This window comes from Cherax quadricarinatus, chromosome 55 (genome assembly GCF_038502225.1).
Source record: "Cherax quadricarinatus isolate ZL_2023a chromosome 55, ASM3850222v1, whole genome shotgun sequence".
NCBI classification, from domain to species: Eukaryota; Metazoa; Arthropoda; class Malacostraca; order Decapoda; family Parastacidae; genus Cherax; species Cherax quadricarinatus.
Genome location: NC_091346.1, coordinates 11,973,894 through 11,986,441, shown reverse-complemented (window position 1 = coordinate 11,986,441; position 12,548 = coordinate 11,973,894). Strand labels below are relative to the sequence as shown.

The 12,548-nt window shown below is 36.8% G+C and overlaps 1 protein-coding gene across 11 annotated transcripts in view; it reads left to right on the top strand.

Moving 5' to 3' along the window:
- LOC128699014 (transcription factor A, mitochondrial) overlaps nucleotides 1–12,548 on the top strand; it is a 168,295-nt gene that overhangs the window by 81,701 nt on the left and 74,046 nt on the right. The gene's annotated exons all lie outside the window — the stretch shown is intronic.

Genomic DNA, 12,548 nt, shown 5'->3' with positions numbered 1-12,548 from the left:
GGAAAAAAAAAACTCCGACCGTGTTTTTGGATTAAAGTGCCGACTTTAAGGTGTATTTTCATATAGTATTTATGGTTATATTCTCATTTTCTTGGTCTCATTTGATAGAATGGAAAAGATATTACAGAAATAAAGATGATTTTGATTTGTTTTACTATGAAAAGGACCTTGAAATGGAGCCCAAATTAAAGGAAATGTTTGATTTTTGCAGATGTTCAGGAGTAAACAAATGATGTCATTGTCCAATAAATGTCCAACTAGCCATTCTGATATGCAGTCATCAATGAGTTGACATTATTTATACAATTATTACAATATTGCAGTAGTCTGCATAACAGTAAATCTTCTATTGTTTGAATAAAAATTCAAAATAGAAAGCATGAGTAATATCAGAGGGGCCTGGAGACATGACTCATGAACAAAGAAAATGTTATTTTAGAGCCAGGAATGTCTGCATTGTTCATTCTGGACCCTATTTTGAAATTGGCATATTTTTTAATTTGCGTGAAATTGGCCAAACTGCCAATTTCTGACCACTTTATTGAGTAGTTGAAATCGGTAAACGGGCAATTTCTTGTACTCATTTGATAAAACAAATAGAGTTCTAAAGAAATAACTATGGTCAACTGGAACAATGGAATTAGCTGAAAATAGGGCTCAAAGTGGGCGAAATTGCCAGTTCATAAATATCGCTGAGGTCACTAACTTTGCGAGAGCATAATTCCGTAAGTTTTCCATCAAATTTCATACTTTTGGTGTCATTACCATTGGAAAGAGATTCTCTATCATTTCATAAGAAAAAAAAAAATTTCAAAATATTTTGTGACACCAGGAGACCTCAGGATTGGGGGTTCCGACAGTCAAAGGGTTAAATTTTCACGTCGAGTTGCTCTTGCTACACGAGTCATATATATAATACAGTAACATATGCTCTTTTTCACAATGTAAATCAGAGTAAATCATCCTTTTCATAGATATAGACAAATCATTTGTAGCATGCTGTTATGTAGTACAGTTTATTAATAAAACACTTTATATTTATTTTTATAAAATATTGAGATGTTATTTTCTGGGTTTACTCACCATAAAAGTGTAAAAAAATGGCTCAAGAATGAAAACTTTTCTGGGCCACTGCAGCTTCAGTGTTCTAATATTTTTTAAAAAACCCCGTGAGGGTCCGTCCTGTAGTTCTACAGCTTTGAAGCCACGGTCAGTGCCGTAGTACTACGTCATGAGCTCAGCTCACTCACTCAGGTAACTACTCAAATACTCTCTTTTTAGCCCCAACAAGCCCTACTGAAATCTCGCTCATCATCAAAACACTAAAGAACACGACAGGAGACCAAAACAACTCACCACCACTCGTGTATAAAAAAAGCTTCTCATGTGTTGTCACCAATTATTGCCATTCTCTTTAACAAATTCATTGAGTCTTCCACCTTCCCATCTATACTCAAGACAGCAAGGATCACCCCGATCCTCAAAGGAGGTGATCCAATGGAATTGAACAACTATAGGCCTATTTCAAATTTGCCCCTACTATCTAAAATCTTTGAAAAACTAATTTACAACAGATCTACTACTTAGTATCCCACAACATACTTACTTAAGCCCTGTCAGTTTGGATTTAGACCAAAAAAAGTAATAATGATGCAGTTATACAAATGCTTGAAATGCTTGAACGTAGTGTAGTGTATGTTTTGCTCCATTATTGTTCAAATTTCATTGTGCAATCTCTTAGTAATTAAATAATCAACTACCTCATTTTGTGATTTTACTAGTAAGCATAAGTCACCTTATGTGATTTTGTTATTTACTATTGTTCGCTTAAACATTAGCTGAATTGATACTTTCTCTGTCCATATTACTACCTCATATTTTTTTAAATACTATCAATTGATATTACTTACTAAAATTAATAATTATCATTTTTACTAAAATTTCAATTTACTCTTAACATTTTTGACATTTAATAACCATTACTTGTCTAATTACCTTTACCTGTTTTAATACCACATTTACTATCTTAGATTACTCTTAATTACTTTGTACTGCCATATAACCAAGTATAACTACCAGTGCAATATTGAATGAAATAAACATTACTTTTTCACTTTTTTGTAATCATTATTACTTACTAAAATTTTATTAAACACCATATTTACTACCAGTCAATTTTACTTTTGTACATTAAACATTATCTTATACTTCCCATAACATTTTGTTGCCAAATTTTCAAGTTTGTATTTTCAACCCCAACCTTTATATTATCCTTTGTACCTGTGTACCTGTGTACCTGGGTACCTGTCTACCATCTTACTATCATATTATAACCAAGACATTACCATTGTTATTTTTTTACTATTATTCTTTTGGTACTTTAATTGTGAATTTTATTTTGTCAATTTAAATCTAGTTATAATCTTGATCTTGTCAACAACCTATACCAGACTCTAGTGCAATTGCAAGTACCATTTCAAATTGTATTTTTATATTATAAGTTTATATTATAATTCCTACCATCTGTCCATTTAACTTTGTTTACCATTACTTAATTTTAGTCCCTTATATATTTTCTCCTTTATTTTAGCTTTATATAACTACCCTAGTTTATATATTCACAATTGTTAAAATAATCAAGGTGCTATTTTCAGGTGCTAAAGTAGAATAAGTTCACAATTTTGCCATTATATTCCAAAGTTCATTTATTTGATTACCACTTTATTGTTCACCACAACCTATATTAGTCCCTTTTATATTATAATTTTATACTATAATTCTAACTTTAAAAAATTACCTTTATAGTACTACCTACTATCATATTCCCCTGCTCCATTATTTAATCATCACTTTATTTGTATTAGTCCCTTTTATATTGTCTCCTTTATTTTAGCTTAAAAAAAAAAAAAAAACTACCTTAGCTCATTATTTTACATTTGTTAAATAATTCAGGTGCTTTTTTTTAGCTTAAGACTATTTACTTTGTTTTATACTTAATTCTAACTATAGATTCACTACAAATCTTACGATTACAAGCATTGATCCTGATACCAACCTCTTATTTAATGACTTAAATGAATCAAACAGTTACTGTAATTACTACACTGCAGAACAATCAAAGGCACTTCTCAGTGCCAACAACAACATAACTATCTTTAACTACAATATCAGATCTTTAAGCAAGCATTACGATGACCTCATAGCATTATTAATTCCTTACATGCCAATATGTCCATCATTACACTAACTGAAACCTGGCTAAAGCCTGATAGTACAGATGTCTATGCCATTCCTGGTTACACAGCCATACACAACTGTAGGCCAGACCAACACGGGGGTGGCACAGCCATATACTACTCAGACCAACTAGAATGTATCACTAATACTTGCACAAGGGATGAACATGGGGAATATATAATAGCTAAATTCAAATCCAAATACCTACAAAAACCTCTCACATTGATAAACATCTACAGAGTTCCACAGTCAAACATTAGCCAATTTAGTCAAAACCTAGGAAGTATGATAACTGATGCACACATGAACAAAGATCACTTACTACTCTCAGGTGACTTCAATATAAATCTCCTGCAAGACAAGGACCCACACGTTACTGAATTCACAAACACAATGAGTAACTGTATGTTACTACCAACAGTAACAAAACCTACAAGAGTTACAGAGACTAGTGTTTCCCTACTTGACCACATCTGGACCAACACCATATCCCCTTTAAAATCAGGCATAATTACAGATAATACCATGGACCACTACTCTACTTTCCTCATAACAACTCTTGGTAAACTACCCAAAGACACTACTAAAGTCACCTTCAGACTTCACAATGAGGCAGCCATTAATAACTTCACAACAGCAGTAGCAAACATTGATTGGCACACTGAGCTAGAAATCTATACAGATATTGACGAATGTATTAATAATTTTCTAAAAAAGACCCAATACCTCCATAACAAGCACTGCCCTAAAAAAACTAAACAGATGACAGCTAAGAGACTGAACAGTCCCTGGCTAACACCCAGCATTCTCAAATCCATAAATACAAAACACCAATATGAAAAGCAGTACAGAATGGGTCACATAACCAGAGACCAAACAAAACGTTACTCGTCAATCCTAACCAGCCTGATAAGAAGGGCAAAAAAATTGTATTATGAGAACAGATTATCCAACTTACGAGGTGATATAAAAAAGACCTGGAAAACCCTATCAGAAATTCTGGGAACAAAAAAGATATCACGAAATAGCGAAATAAAATTAGCAAAATCAGATGAACCCCAACTCCCACCAACAGAAACATCAAACAGACTCAATGATTTCTTCTCCACTATAGGACAAAACCTTGCCAATAAAATCCCAAGCTCAGATACCCCACCAAATGACTACCTCACCGGCAATTACCCGAACACACTGTTCCTAGCTCCAACTAACCCATACGAAGTCTCCCTTATTATCAACGCACTAAAAAACAAGGCAGGAGATTTAAATACCTTACCACCCTTTATATACAAAAAACTGTCACAAGTGCTATCACCAATCATTGCAACACTCTTTAACAAATCCATAGAATCCTCCACCTTCCCTACAGTACTCAAAATAGCAAGGATCACCCCGATCCACAAAGGAGGAGACCAAACAGAGTTGAATAACTATAGGCCAATATCCAACTTACACCCTCTCTCAAAAATCTTCGAAAAATTAATTCATAAACGAATCTACTCCTACCTTATCTCCCAAAACATACTCAACCCCTGCCAATTTGGATTCAGGCCTAATAAAAATACTAATGATGCTATTATACACATGCTAGAACATATATACACTGCAATAGAGAAAAAAGAAGTCCCACTGGGGATCTTCATTGACTTACGTAAAGCTTTTGATACAGTTGACCATGACTTGCTCCACGTAAAATTGTCACACTATGGTAGAAGAGGGCACTCCCTCAACTACCTCAAGTCATACCTCAGCAACAGAAGCCAATATGTGTACGCAAATGGGGCAAACTCTTCTGCGCAACCAATTACAGTTGGTGTCCCACAGGGAAGTGTCCTTGGCCCTCTTCTCTTTCTCCTGTACATAAATGACCTTCCAAATGCTTCGCAATTACTCAAACCCACACTATTTGCAGATGACACTACATACATCTTCTGTCACCCGAGCCCAGTCACGCTAGCCAATACTGTAAATACCGAATTCCAGAAAATATCTACCTGGATGAGGACTAACAAACTTACACTAAACATTGACAAAACCTACTTCATTCAGTTTGGTAACAGAGCTACAGATGTCCCTCTTAACATAATGATAAACGGATCACCTATCACAAAGCTAACAGAGGGAAAATTCTTAGGAATCCACCTTGATAATAGACTCAAATTTCATACACATATACAACAAATTTCTAAGAAAATTTCCAAGACTGTAGGCATACTATCGAAGATACGGTACTATGTTCCACAGTCAGCCCTCCTGGCCCTATATCACTCTCTTATTTACCCCTATCTCACCTATGGAATTTGTGCATGGGGCTCAACAACAATTAACCATCTCAGACCACTAATTACCCAACAAAAGGCTGCAGTTAGAATGATAACAAATTCTCACTACAGGCAGCACACTCCACCAATATTCAATACCCTAAACCTACTCACCATACAAAACATCCATACTTATTACTGCACCTATTACATACATAGAACACTTAACTCTGATATTAACCCTCCCCTCAAACATCTCCTTGCCATCCTCAACAGAACACATGACCATAACACAAGGCACAGATCACTCTTTGATGTTCCTCGTGTCCATCTCACACTATGCAAAAACTCAATGCACATAAAAGGCCCTAAAATCTGGAATTCATTACCTGTAAATATAAAAGAAACACTACCTGTTTATAAATTCAAGTCTCTTCTCAAAGATCACTTACCCAAAACCAAATAAATACTGAATAACTGAACCTTATAAATTGTATATCTTAAATGTTTCTCACAATTATATCACATAAATGTTAAACCTAAAACCCAATCTAACTTTATTATTTTTTAAATACACTACCTAACAGAATACTCCATACGACTGAATGTACAACAATGCATGCAACCATATGACCTGTCTTTGTAATACTCATTTGTGCTTTATAGTTATCTGTTTACAATAATGTATTATCACTGATTTCATCATTGCTTAGTTAATTTTAAGCCAGCCCAAAATGCTATGCATGGTATAAGTGGCTTTGGCATGCTGCTCTTATCTGTATTTTTTTGTACCTCTGTATGTATGCTCAAATTGTTAATAAATAAATAAATAAATAAATATATTCTGCATCGAAAATAATGAAATTCCCCTGGAACTTTTCATATACCTATAAAAAGCATTTGACACAGTTGACCATGACCTATTGCACCTAAAACTCGAACATTTCGGGGTCAGAGGACACTCTCGCAATTACTTAAAATCTTAGAAACCAGTATGTACAGTAATACCTTGTCTGATGATTGCCCCAACTTACAAGTTTTTCGAGTTATGAGCCGTCGCTCGGTCAGTTTTTTGCTTTGAGTTGTGAGCCGAAATCCAAGTTACGAGTGAGCTTCAGATATGCCGCCACTCACAGGTGAGAGAAAATTTCAAAAACCTCGATAATAACCAGTGCCAGAATGTTCTATAACGTATGCCCTAAGTTAAGAGAAACAATTCTGGAACATGTTTGTCAGGCTGACTGGCTGGGTGGCCAGCTGCCTGACTGATTTGCTTTGACTGTCTCTATCTCCTTCTGTCTGTCTGTATCTATCTCTGTCTCTGTCTATCTGTGTGTCTATTTCTATCTCTGTCTCTCACAGGTACACATAAATACAGTTATACTTAGTGTAAATTTCCTAGGATAATCCAAAAAAATCCAGACAAAGTGCCATACTATGCTTGTAGATATAAGGCATAATAAGCATGACTGGCAAGTGATACACCTTTTCATTTGCTCAGGAATCAGACGTGACTGACTCTGCATCATTTGTAACACCTATTGGTTCATGAGTGGCTCTCTCTCTCTCTCTCTCTCTGAGACTGAGAGACAAGTAAGGAGACAGGAAGACAGAAACACAGGCAGACAGAAAGACAGATAAGCAGAGACAAAGATAAACATAGAGCTAGACAGTCACAGACAAATAGACAGATAGAAACAGACAAACAAATAGATAGACGGACATGTTTATTTGTAACTGTGAAAAATAAATCCAAGGCAATGGACGTTCATCAAATGTCACTCCACTTGCAGTGGAATGACAGACAGATAGACAGATACAGAAACAAACAGATAGACAGACATGTTTGTAACAGTGAAAAATAAAGCCAAGGCAGTGCACAATCATCAAACGTCACTCCACGAGTGTCACTCCACTTGCAGTGGAGTGACACTCATCTTACACCGTGCTTCAAGGAGTTTCATATGTACATATTGTTATAAAAAATGCGATTTCTAATAAGCATAGAGATCTCCAGTGAATACTAGAAAGAACTGCCCTTCTAGCATCCAGCCTGTTACTGGGTGTTTTCCCAATAAGTAGTCAGTATCCTGGTCCAGTTATCCATTAGAATTCAATAATAATTATTAGTGCTTCAAGATTGCAATTGGTAGGTTACTAACTAAAGAAATTAAAATTTAATAAGTTTATTAATAACAAAATTGTCTAGGAGTATATTATCAAATTAAATTTATCAAAGTAATCAAAATAATAATATTCATGAAGCATGGGTGATGAATGTTGCAGCGAGGAGAAGGCTGGAGGCAGTGGAGATGTGATGTCTGAGGGCAATGTGTGGTGTGAATATAATGCAGAGAATTCGTAGTTTGGAAGTTAGGAGGAGGTGCGGGATTACCAAAACTGTTGTCCAGAGGGCTGAGGAAGGGTTGTTGAGGTGGTTTGGACATGTAGATTATTATTATTATTATAATCAAGGGGAAGTGCTAAACCCGTAGGATTATACAGCACTTGGGGGGGGGAATGTGGAAGGCATTCAGGCTTAATTCGGGGAACTGGAGCACAGATCCAATTCCCTAAATCAAGAGCCCCTCACCAACATCAAGAAACCTTCCCTGAGGGGTCGGACATGTAGAAAGAATGGAGTGAAACAGAGTGACTTCAAGAGTGTATCAGTCTGTAGTGGAAGGAAGGCGGGGTAGGGGTCGGCCTAGGAAAGGTTGGTGGGAGGGGGTAAAGGAGGTTTTGTGTGCGAGGGGCTTGGACTTCCAGCAGACATGCGTGAGCATGTTTGATAGGAGTGAATGGAGACAAATGGTTTTTAATACTTGACGTGCTGTTGGAGTGTGAGCAAAGTAACATTTATGAAGGGGTTCAGGGAAACCGGCAGGCCGGACTTGAGTCCTGGAGATGGGAAGTACAGTGCCTGCACTCCGAAGGAGGTGTGTTAATGTTGCAGTTTAAAAACTGTAGTGTAAAGCACCCTTCTGGCAAAACAGTGATGGAGTGAATGATGGTGAAAGTTTTTCTTTTTTGGGCCACCCTGCCTTGGTGGGAATCGGCCAGTGTGATAATAAAAAAAAAAAAATAATCACTTCTCTCATGTACAGAAATATTGTGCTGAAGGCACATATCACATTTTTACATCTTAAGTACAGTCTGGTACATTAACATTTATTAAGATATTTCAAATATGTACAAGCAAGTTTGTGTGTATGTGTGTAAGTGCTCTAAGTAGTTCGCTATGTCTCAAAACTCAACTAGACTTAAACCAATGACTGACAAAGTCCTCACATCAACTAACTTCTTGACCCCCTGGCAATCAGAACAGCTTGCTTGAACAATGAAACGATTACTAAGCCCATAGCTATATAACAAGCAACTGCAACACAGAATCAGGAACAAGGAGATAATATAACAACACTAAGTAGGGACCATCTGCAGATCTTCCACAAAAGTCACAAAACTCCCCTGAATCTAAGTTCAGCATAAGAAATTCCCCGACTGTGACAGTACACAGATACCAGTACAAGTTAGGTCAGAAGCTACAGCTCAGGACCTGAGTTTCTCAGAGCGTCTATGCGACACACAACCTCAGTATAACGTCGAAAATCACTAAGTCTAGACAATGTTCTGTGAACAGAGTTCTACAGAACCAACAAGAAAGCGACAGAGACAAAATTAAAACTGTATTGAAGTTTAAAACAAATTCCAGTCACAGAATAAATCAAAAAAACTAATGTGAAGAACCTTGGAGTGAAAATGTCAGAAGAAATCATTTTCAAGGACTTCAACACTGTATCTGACACATCTACTAGGAAAATGATTGGCTGGATATTGAGAACCTTCAAAAACTGTGGATGTCAAGCCCACAATGATTCTCTTCAAATTGCTTTTTCTCACTAGGCTGGAATATTGCTGTACACTAACAGCCTCCTTCAAGACAGGCAAAATTGCAGACCTGGAGAATGTACAAAGCACTTTCACAGCACACATAAGTATGATAACGCACATAAATTACTGGAAATGACTGAAGTCCCTTGATTTATATTCCCTGGAATTCAGATGAGAAAGATATATGATAATATACACTTAGAAAATCCTGAAGGGACTAGTCCCAAATTTGCACACGAAAATCACTCCCTACAAAAGTGAAATACTGGGCAGGAGATGCAACATCCCCCTAATGAAAAGCAGAGGCACCACATGTAAAATAAAGTTTATTTCTTTGTGAAGGTTGCAATGTGTAATTACAGTTGTGATTTGCTAAGTACAAAGATAGCCACTATCATGCCCAGGCATTTCGGGCCAACTAATCCTAATACATAGTAACTAATTAAAACTAGACGAGATAATAGTACATAGTAACTATACTTAAAACTAGACAAGTAATAGTGGTTAGCTGTTTTACAATCTTATTTAAACTTAATACAAGTGAGTAGGGTTCAGTAAAATAAGTTTGAAATTACACACAAAATCTACCTTACAAGTAATGGTGCAGGTGGTAATATTTTATTGAATGGCAGAATTAAAAAGCTAGGAGACAACACAGTAAGTGTCAGGGGCTCAAGACTGTTCAACTGCCTCCCAGAATACATAAGGGGATTACTAATAGACCCTGGTTGTCTTCAAGAAAGTACTGGATAGGTACGTATAGTTAGTACCCGATCAGCCAGGCTATGGTTGGTATGTTGGTTTGCCTGTGGCCAGCAGCAGTAGCCTGGTTCATCAGGCCTTAACCCTTTGACTGTTGAAAGGCCCAATGAAATTAAGACACATGTGCAACATCTAAGTATCTTTATTGTAGATGTTTCGCCATCCAGTGGCTATCAATACAAATTCCAGGACATAACTTGAAGACAGTTGGACTATATACAGAAGATGAGGTAATCAGTCCCTCAACCTTGGAGTAGGTGTGAAGAGCACCGTAGTCGTGAAGATTCTGAAGCAGAAGCAAGGACCTTGGCACTTATATACTGACGTCAGGTGCAGCAGATGAGGGCATAGTCACTGGTAGGCGGGATTCCCCAGTGGAAGTAGGTCCTTCCCAAAGAGATGGGTTAGTTGTAGTAGTAGTTGTCGTAGTTGTGAAGGTAATGTACATGTCCTCAGAATCAAGATTCCATGATGCTGCAGTGTCTGACAAGCTGTGCAAGAATGGTATATAATACCAACATACTATTCTTGCACTGAAAGGCCCAATCCTGAAGTGTCTCCTGGTGTCGCAAAATTGAAAAAAAAAAAAAATTCTTATGAAAATGTTATGATTATTTTTCTGATTGTTGTAGTCCAAAAAAAAAAAAAATTCCCATCAGTACTTACCGAGATATAGAGGCGTGAAGTTTGCATAAAATGAGCCGCGTATGGCGACAGCGGCGACTGCCACTCACCCGGTGAACTTTGGTTTACTTTTATTCGACGGTTTCTTGTTTTTTTTTCACTATTTTATTTTTTCACATAACTTTTGTGGCCTGTGAGACCAAAGTATGGTGCAATGTTCATATATACACTCGTTGAATGTAACACAATTATAGCAAAAACACTAGTATCATCATAATGCTTATAAAACTTGTTTACACAAACAAACAATCTAAAAATTTTTTTATTAGGATTGTTCTATAATATATATACAAATGTACAATCACTGGACACTTTTCTAGAAGTGCTGCAGCTTGTGGAATTCTTTGAAACATGGGTATAAGCACAATGGTGTTTTACACTCCTTACACATAAAACAAGTGTCTCTGCGTTTTTGTGGGATGTCCACAGACAAAACACCTCTTTTGAGCATTTTTCTTGAGAGCAGTAGCAGGCAGTGGTATGAAGTAGTGATCACCAGGCCTCAGACGATAGGACATGTGTTGATAATTTCGTGGGCGCTGGTCTATTGTAAATGTTGTTCCTTGGTACTTGAATATTATTTGTCTGATGACTGACAAACAAAATTCACCATATTTGGGTTTGTTGTTGGAAATGTCAAGAAGATGGAAAAAGAGTTTTATGTGCCACTTATAACTCTTGCGAACACAATCAGCAAACCCAATCTGCGTGTCACATTTGTCCACTAAGCGCATATTGAGGTTGTAATCCATCACAGCTGCAGATTTTACACTGGGTTCATTGGTCTCTAGTCTGCTTGCCACTGTCTACCATTTCGTGTCGGTGAACTGATGTCAACAGTGTGACATCTCATTTGTCATGCCACCGAAATGCCATGATGTCATTTGCAGCAAACACCTGCAACTCACCTCTACGACTGCCAGCGTCGAACCTAGGCATATGCTTACGATTTCCACGCACTGTGCCACACACATCTGTCATGTTCACTCGCAAGAAATCACTGATTGAAGGGCTTGTGTACCAGTTGTCAGTATATAAAATATGGCCCTTACCAAGATATGGTTCTATCATTGTTCTAACCACACCACCAGAGATACCCAGTAACTTCCTGGTATCTTGCAATGTTTTACTGTCAATGTACACAATTATATCCAAAACCAGACCAGTTTTGCAATCACACAGTACAAATAACTTTATACCAAAGCGTTTCCTCTTGCTTGGTATATACTGCTTGAATGAGAGTCTTCCTTTGAACAAAATCAAAGACTCATCAATAACATGCTTCCTGAAGGGATAAAAATACATACAGCACTTTTGTTTCAGGTACATAAACATATTTCTGATCTTTTATAACCTGTCGCTTCTGTCATGCCTTGTTTTGTCTGAAAAGTGTAGCATATGTAACAGTAGCACAAATCTGTTCACTGGTATAATGTCATTGAAAGCTGGGGTTGAAATCAGGCAGTCTGTTGACCAGTATGTGTTGACAGTGTGCTCATAAACATGTGGCATAAGCATTATTGTGGCAAAGAACAGATACATCTCTGCCACAGTTGTGTCCTTCCACTGGTGTAGGTGTGATCTTGGTGAAAGAATTGTGTTTGTCATGGTGTACTTGTTACGACTTAATCTTCACCGTAACAATAGGGGCACAAATAACTCCATTTTTTTTTTGTTAGTTTTATTTTATTACCAATCATTTAGTTTCATTGG